A 7,500-nucleotide genomic window follows, 5' to 3' on the forward strand; every position below is an offset into this window, starting at 1 on the left:
CCCGGCGGCATGGAAAAGTGCCCAGGACGGGCTCCATGCGTCCCGGGCATTCGTCCCCCGGGCGTCCGGGGCTCCATCCAAGCTGACGGTATGGCAGAGTGCCCGGGTCGGGCTCCATGGTTTTCACGGTGGTCCTCCCCTGGGTGTCTGGGGGCTCCAGGCCGAAGGCATGGAAAAGTGCCCAGGACGGGCTCCATGCGTCCCGGGCATTCGTCCCCCGGGCGTCCGGGGCTCAATCCAGGCTGACGGTATAGCAGAGTGCCCGGGTCGGGCTCCATGGTTTTCACGGTGGTCCTCCCCTGGGTGTCTGGGGGCTCCAGGCCGAAGGCATGGAAAAGTGCCCAGGACGGGCTCCATGCGTCCCGGGCATTCGTCCCGGGACGGGGACGGGGACAGGGACAGGGTCGGGAGAGTCCAGGCGGCTTCACTTCCGTGTCCAGCCATCTGATCGCCCAGATTCCCTCGGCCATCTGGTCGCCCGGATCCCCTCGGGCATCTGGTCGCCCGCAACGCTTTCCTATAAGGGCGACCAGATGGCCGAACTTCCCTGGAAGTCCCGATGAGGTGCCATTCGCCGCCCGGATCCCAGCGAGGGCTCCAGGAGGTCGGGTACATTCGCGCCTTGGGTCCCCTCTGTCACCTCGCGTGCACAGATTACAAGAAAAGGGGGTAATTTTCCTCCAGATTGCTAGGGAGAAGGGTACGCCCGGACACCCCTCCGAGGCTGGCGGTTCTCTGCCATGGGGACCAGATGGGCTATGCCTGGGCAACACCTCCCTAGGCCACCCGGGGCTTCCTTCCTCCAGGCCAACCGCATGTCAAATTGCCCAGGACGGGCTCCATGGCTCCTGGGCAGTCGTCACCCGGGCGTCCGGGGCTCCATCCAGGCTGACGGCATGGAAAAGTGCCCAGGACAGGCTCCATGCGTCCCGGGCATTCATCCCCCGCGCGTCCGGGGCTCCATCCAGGCTGACGGCATGGCAGAGTGCCCGGGTCGTGATCCATGGTTTCCAGGGATGTCCTCCCCTGGGTGTCTGGGGGCTCCAGGCCGAATGCATGGAAAAGTGCCCAGGACGGGCTCCATGCGTCCCGGGCATTCGTCCCCTGGGCGTCCGGGGCTCCATCTAGGCTGACGGTATGGCAGAGTGCCCGGGTCGGGCTCCATGGTTTTCACGGTGGCCCTCCCCTGGGTGTCTGGGGGCTCCAGGCCGAAGGCACGGAAAAGTGCCCAGGACGGGCTCCATGCGTCCCGGTCACTCGTACCCCGGACGTCCGGGGCTCCATCCAGGCTGACGGCATGGCAGCGTGCCCGGTTCGGGCTCCATGGGTCCCGGGCAGCCCTCCCCCGGGCGTCCGGGGCTCCCACCTCCAGGCAGACGGCATGTCAAAGTGCCCAGGACGGGCTCCATGAGTCTGGGACAGTCCTCCCCCGGGCGTCTGGGACACCCGTCTCCATGAGGCCAACGGCATAGGCAAAGTACCCAGGACGGGCTCCATGGGTCCCGGGCAGACCTCTCCCCGGGCATCCGGGGCTCCCACCTCCAGGCCGACGGAATGTCAAAGTACCCAGGACGGGCTCCATGGGTCCCGGGCAGCTTCCCCCGGGCGTCCGGGGCACCCACCTCCAGGCCGACGGCATGTCAAAGTACCCAGGACGGGCTCCACGGGTCCCGGGCATTCCTCCCCCCAGGTCGTCCGGGCCCTAGAGCTCCGGTGGTCCAACCTGCGCCTGAGGCCCAGCCGGGGTCCAAGAGCCCTGCCTTGCGTGGGCAGGAAGTCAGGAAACCTACCGCGAAGGCTTGGGATGGATGGGGAGCTGGGAGTCCTTTCGATCCCGGCCATCTGGTCGCCCGCGATGCTTTCCAATGGGGCGACCAGATGGCTGGGCTTCCCTGGAAGTCCCGATGAGGTGCCATTCGCCTCCCGGATCCCAGCTAGGGCTCCATGAGGTCGGGTTCTTTTACGCCTTGGGTCCCCTCTGTCACCTCGCGTGCACGGATTGCAAGAAAGGGGGGTAATTTCCCTCCGGATTACTAGGGGCAGGGTACGCCCGGACACCTCTCCAGGGCTGGTGGTTCTCTGCCCGGGGGGACCAGATGAGATATGCCTGGGCAACACCTCCCCCGGGCGTCTGGGGGCTCCATTCTCCGGGCCAACGGCATGGCTCAATGCCCAGGACGGGCTCCACGTGTCCCGGACAGACCGCCCCTGGGCGTCCGGGGCACCCATCTCCAGGAGGCCAATGGGATGGCAAAGTACCCGGGAAGGGCTCCACGGGTCCCGGGCAGCCTTCCCCCGGGCGTCCGGGGCTCCCACCTCCAGGCCGACGGCATGTCACACTGCCCAGGACGGGCTCCATGGGCCCCGGACAGACCTCCCCCCGGGCGTCCGGGGCACCCATCTCCAGGAGGCCAACGGGATGGCAAAGTACCCGGGAAGGGCTCCACGGGTCCCGGGCAGCCTTCCCCCGGGCGTCCGGGGCTCCCACCTCCAGGCCGACGGCATGTCACACTGCCCAGGACGGGCTCCATGGGCCCCGGACAGACCTCCCCCGGGCTTTCCGGGGCACCCATCTCCAGGAGGCCAACGGGATGGCAGAGTAACCGGGAAGGGCTCCACGGGTCCCGGGCAGCCTTCCCCCGGGCGTATGGGGCTCCCACCTCCAGGCCGACGGCATGTCACACTGCCCAGGACGGGCTCCATGGGCCCCGGACAGACCTCCCCCGGGCTTTCCGGGGCACCCATCTCCAGGAGGCCAACGGGATGGCAGAGTAACCGGGAAGGGCTCCACGGGTCCCGGGCAGCCTTCCCCCGGGCGTCCGGGGCTCCCACCTCCAGGCCGACGGCATGTCACACTGCCCAGGACGGGCTCCATGGGCCCCGGACAGACCTCCCCCGGGCGTCCGGGGCACCCATCTCCAGGAGGCCAACGGGATGGCAGAGTAACCGGGAAGGGCTCCATGGGTCCCGGGCAGCCCTCCCCCGGGCGTCCGGGGCTCCCACCTCCAGGCCGACGGCATGTCACACTGCCCAGGACGGGCTCCATGGGCCCCGGACAGACCTCCCCCGGGCGTCCGGGGCACCCATCTCCAGGAGGCCAACGGGATGGCAGAGTACCCGGGAAGGGCTCCACGGGTCCCGGGCAGCCTTCCCCCGGGCGTCCGGGGCTCCCACCTCCAGGCCGACGGCATGTCACACTGCCCAGGACGGGCTCCATGGGCCCCGGACAGACCTCCCCCGGGCTTTCCGGGGCACCCATCTCCAGGAGGCCAACGGGATGGCAGAGTAACCGGGAAGGGCTCCACGGGTCCCGGGCAGCCTTCCCCCGGGCGTATGGGGCTCCCACCTCCAGGCCGACGGCATGTCACACTGCCCAGGACGGGCTCCATGGGCCCCGGACAGACCTCCCCCGGGCGTCCGGGGCACCCATCTCCAGGAGGCCAACGGGATGGCAGAGTAACCGGGAAGGGCTCCACGGGTCCCGGGCAGCCTTCCCCCGGGCGTCCGGGGCTCCCACCTCCAGGCCAACGGCATGTCACACTGCCCAGGACGGGCTCCATGGGCCCCGGACAGACCTCCCCCGGGCGTCCGGGGCACCCATCTCCAGGAGGCCAACGGGATGGCAGAGTAACCGGGAAGGGCTCCATGGGTCCCGGGCAGCCCTCCCCCGGGCGTCCGGGGCTCCCACCTCCAGGCCGACGGCATGTCACACTGCCCAGGACGGGCTCCATGGGCCCCGGACAGACCTCCCCCGGGCGTCCGGGGCACCCATCTCCAGGAGGCCAACGGGATGGCAGAGTAACCGGGAAGGGCTCCATGGGTCCCAGGCAGCCCTCCCCCGGGCGTCCGGGGCTCCCACCTCCAGGACGAAGGCATGTCAAAGTGCCCAGGGCGGGCTCCACGGGCCCCGGGCAGCCCTCCCCCCGGGCGTTCGGGGCACACATCTCCAGGAGGCCAACGGCATTGGCAAAGTACCCGGGAAGGGCTCCACGGGTCCCGACCAGGCTTCCCACGGGCGTCCCGGGCACCCTCCTCCAGGCCGACGGCATGTCAAAGTGTCCAGGACGGGCTCCATGGGTCCCGGGCAGCCCGCTCCCGGGCTCCCACCTCCAGGCCGACGGCATGTCAAAGAGCCCAGGACGGGATCCATGGGTCCCGGGCAGCTTCCCCCGGGCGTCCGGGGCACCCACCTCCAGGCCGACGGCATGTCAAAGAGCCCAGGACGGGATCCACGGGTACCGGGCAGTCCTCCCCCGGGCGTCCGGGGCTCCCATCTGCAGGCCAACGGCATGGCTCAATGCCCAGGACGGGCTCCATGGGTCCCGCGCAGGCCTCCCCCGGACGCGTCCGGGGCAACCATCTCTATGAGGCCAACGGCATTGGCAAAGTACCCGGGAAGGGCTCCACGGGTCCCGGGCAGGCCTCCCCCGGGCGTCCAGGGCACCCACCTCCAGGCCGACGGCATGTAAAAGTGCCCAGGACCAGTTCCACGGGGCTCCCTTCCCCGGGCCAAAGCATTCCAGAGTGCCCAGGACGGGCTCCACGGGTCCCGGGCGTCCAGGGCTCCCTTCCCCGGGCCAACGGCTTGTCCGAGTGCCCAGGACGGGCTACGGGCCCCGGGCGTCCGGGGCACCCTTCCCCGGGCCAGCGGCATGTCAGAGTGCCCAGGACGAGTTCCACGGGACCCGGACGTCCGGGGCTCCCTTCCCCGGGCCAACGGCATACAGGAGTGCCCAGGACGGGCTCCACGGGTCCCGGTCGTCTGGGGCTCCCTTCCCCGGGCCAACAGCTTGTCAGAGTGCCCAGGACGGGCTCCACGGGTCCCGGGCAGTCCTCCCCCCCGGGCCAACAGCAGGTCAGAGTGCCCAGGACGGGCTCCACGGGTCCCGGGCAGCTCCATGCCCAAACCCATTTGAAAACCCGCCGCAGCGAAGGGGTTATAGGCGGCCATCTATTCGAATGCACAAATGCATGCTGTGACATCGCATTCCTTTACAGCGAGATGCCTTGGCATCGCAAGTCAGTAGATCAACTTGATCTAGAGGACACACAAACTAAAGGCATAATACAATCTATTTTTCAAACTCCAACCTGCGCAACAGGAGGGAAAGTGTTGATATACTAGCCCCTTCAGTGCTAATGACGGCTCCTGCTCGTCACGATTCCAGTAGGGAAGGTGTTGGTACATTCCTTATGTTGGAGCGCCATCTAGAGCAAGTCCGGTAGATAATGTGTTTGCAATAGTAGCGCGCAATGCTTTCCAATGGGGCGACCAGATTGCCGGGCTGACATGGAAGGCCTGAGGTCCAGGGGAGGGCGGCCTCCCCATCCCGGGCGCTGTCCTTGGTCCTGCTGCGTGGCAGGGTGCCCGGGACGGGGTCCTGGAGGGCCCGGGGAGGCTTCCCCTGCGCCTCCGGGCTTGGGAGCCCAGGCTGGGTCCAGGGGCCCGGCCGGGCCCCGGGTCGGGTGCCACGGCCCTGGGCCCTGTCTCCCAGCCTGCCGCACTGCCAAGGGCCCGGAAAGGGGTTCCGGTGTGCCCGGGGAGCCTCCCCTTGCTTGGCTGGGTTCAGGAGCAGTGGCTAGGGCCCCTGAGGGCCCGGGGAGGGCGGCCTCCCCACCCCGGGCTCTGTCCTTGGTCCTGCTGCGTGGCAGGGTGCCCGGGACGGGGTCCGGAGGGACCGGGGAGGCGTCCCATGCACCTCCGGGCTTGGGAGCCCCGGCTGCGTCCAGGGGCCCGGCCGGGCCCCGGGTCGGTTTCTCCGGCCCTGGGCCCTGTCTCCCAGCCTGCCGCACTGCCAAGGGCCCGGGAAGGGGTTCCGATGTGCCCGGGGAGCCTCCCCTTGCTTGGCTGGGTTCAGGAGCAGTGGCTAGGGCCCCTGAGGGCCCGGGGAGGGCGGCCTCCCCACCCCGGGCTCTGTCCTTGGTCCTGCTGCGTGGCAGGGTGCCCGGGACGGGGTCCGGAGGGACCGGGGAGGCGTCCCATGCACCTCCGGGCTTGGGAGCCCCGGCTGCGTCCAGGGGCCCGGCCGGGCCCCGGGTCGGTTTCTCCGGCCCTGGGCCCTGTCACCCAGCCTGCCGCACTGCCAAGGGCCCGGGAAGGGGTTCCGGTGTGCCCGGGGAGCCTCCCCTTGCTTGGCGGGGTTCAGGAGCAGTGGCTAGGGCCCCTGAGGGCCCGGGGAGGGTGGCCTCCCCACCCCGGGCTCTGTCCTTGGTCCTGCTGCGTGGCAGGGTGCCCGGGACGGGGTCCGGAGGGACCGGGGAGGCGTCCCATGCACCTCCGGGCTTGGGAGCCCCGGCTGCGTCCAGGGGCCCGGCCGGGCCCCGGGTCGGTTTCTCCGGCCCTGGGCCCTGTCTCCCAGCGTGCCGCACTGCCAAGGGCCCGGGAAGGGGTTCCGATGTGCCCGGGGAGCCTCCCCTTGCTTGGCTGGGTTCAGGAGCAGTGGCTAGGGCCCCTGAGGGCCCGGGGAGGGCGGCCTCCCCACCCCGGTCTCTGTCCTTGGTCCTGCTGCGTGGCAGGGTGCCCGGGACGGGGTCCGGAGGGACCGGGGAGGCGTCCCATGCACCTCCGGGCTTGGGAGCCCCGGCTGCGTCCAGGGGCCCGGCCGGGCCCCGGGTTGGTTTCTCCGGCCCTGGGCCCTGTCTCCCAGCCTGCCGCACTGCCAAGGGCCCGGGAAGGGGTTCCGGTGTGCCCGGGGAGCCTCCCCTTGCTTGGCTGGGTTCAGGAGCAGTGGCTAGGGCCCCTGAGGGCCCGGGGAGGGCGGCCTCCCCACCCCGGGCTCTGTCCTTGGTCCTGCTGCGTGGCAGGGTGCCCGGGACGGGGTCCGGAGGGACCGGGGAGGCGTCCCATGCGCCTCCGGGCTTGGGAGCCCCGGCTGGGTCCAGGGGCCCGGGCGGGCCCCGGGTCGGGTGCTCAGGCCCTGGGCCCTGTCTCCCAGCCTGCCGCACTGCCAAGGGCCCGGAAAGGGGTTCCGATGTGCCCGGGGAGCCTCCCCTTGCTTGTCTGTGTTCAGGAGCTCCATCCGGGGCCCCTGAGGGCCCCGGGGAGGGTGGCCTCCCCACCCCGGGCTCCGTCCTGGGTCCTGCCGCGGGGCAGGGTGCCCGGGACGGGGTCCGGCGGGCCCGGGGAGGCTTCCCCTGTGCCTCCGGGCCTGGGAGCCCCGGCTGGGTCCAGGGGCCCGGTCGGGGCCCCGGGTCGGGCGCTCCGGCCCTGGGCCCGGTCCCCCGGGCTGCCGCTCCACCCAGGGCCCAGGACAGGGGTCCGTCGGTCCCTTGCAGGCCTCCCCTGCTTGTCAAGGTGTAAGCGGGCCCCGGGTCGGAGGGCCCGCCGGCCCCTGGCAGCCTCCATGGCTGTGGCCCGGCTGGGGCCCCGGGCCTCCGGCCCGCCATGCCCCGGGCACCCGCTCCCTCCTTCGTGGGGGCACGGGGCGACCGGATGGCGTCCCTTTCGTGCCCGGCCATCTGGTCGCCCGGATCCCCTCGGCCATCTGGTCTCCCGGATCC

This window comes from Lissotriton helveticus, chromosome 11 (assembly GCF_964261635.1).
Source record: "Lissotriton helveticus chromosome 11, aLisHel1.1, whole genome shotgun sequence".
Classification (NCBI taxonomy): domain Eukaryota; kingdom Metazoa; phylum Chordata; class Amphibia; order Caudata; family Salamandridae; genus Lissotriton; species Lissotriton helveticus.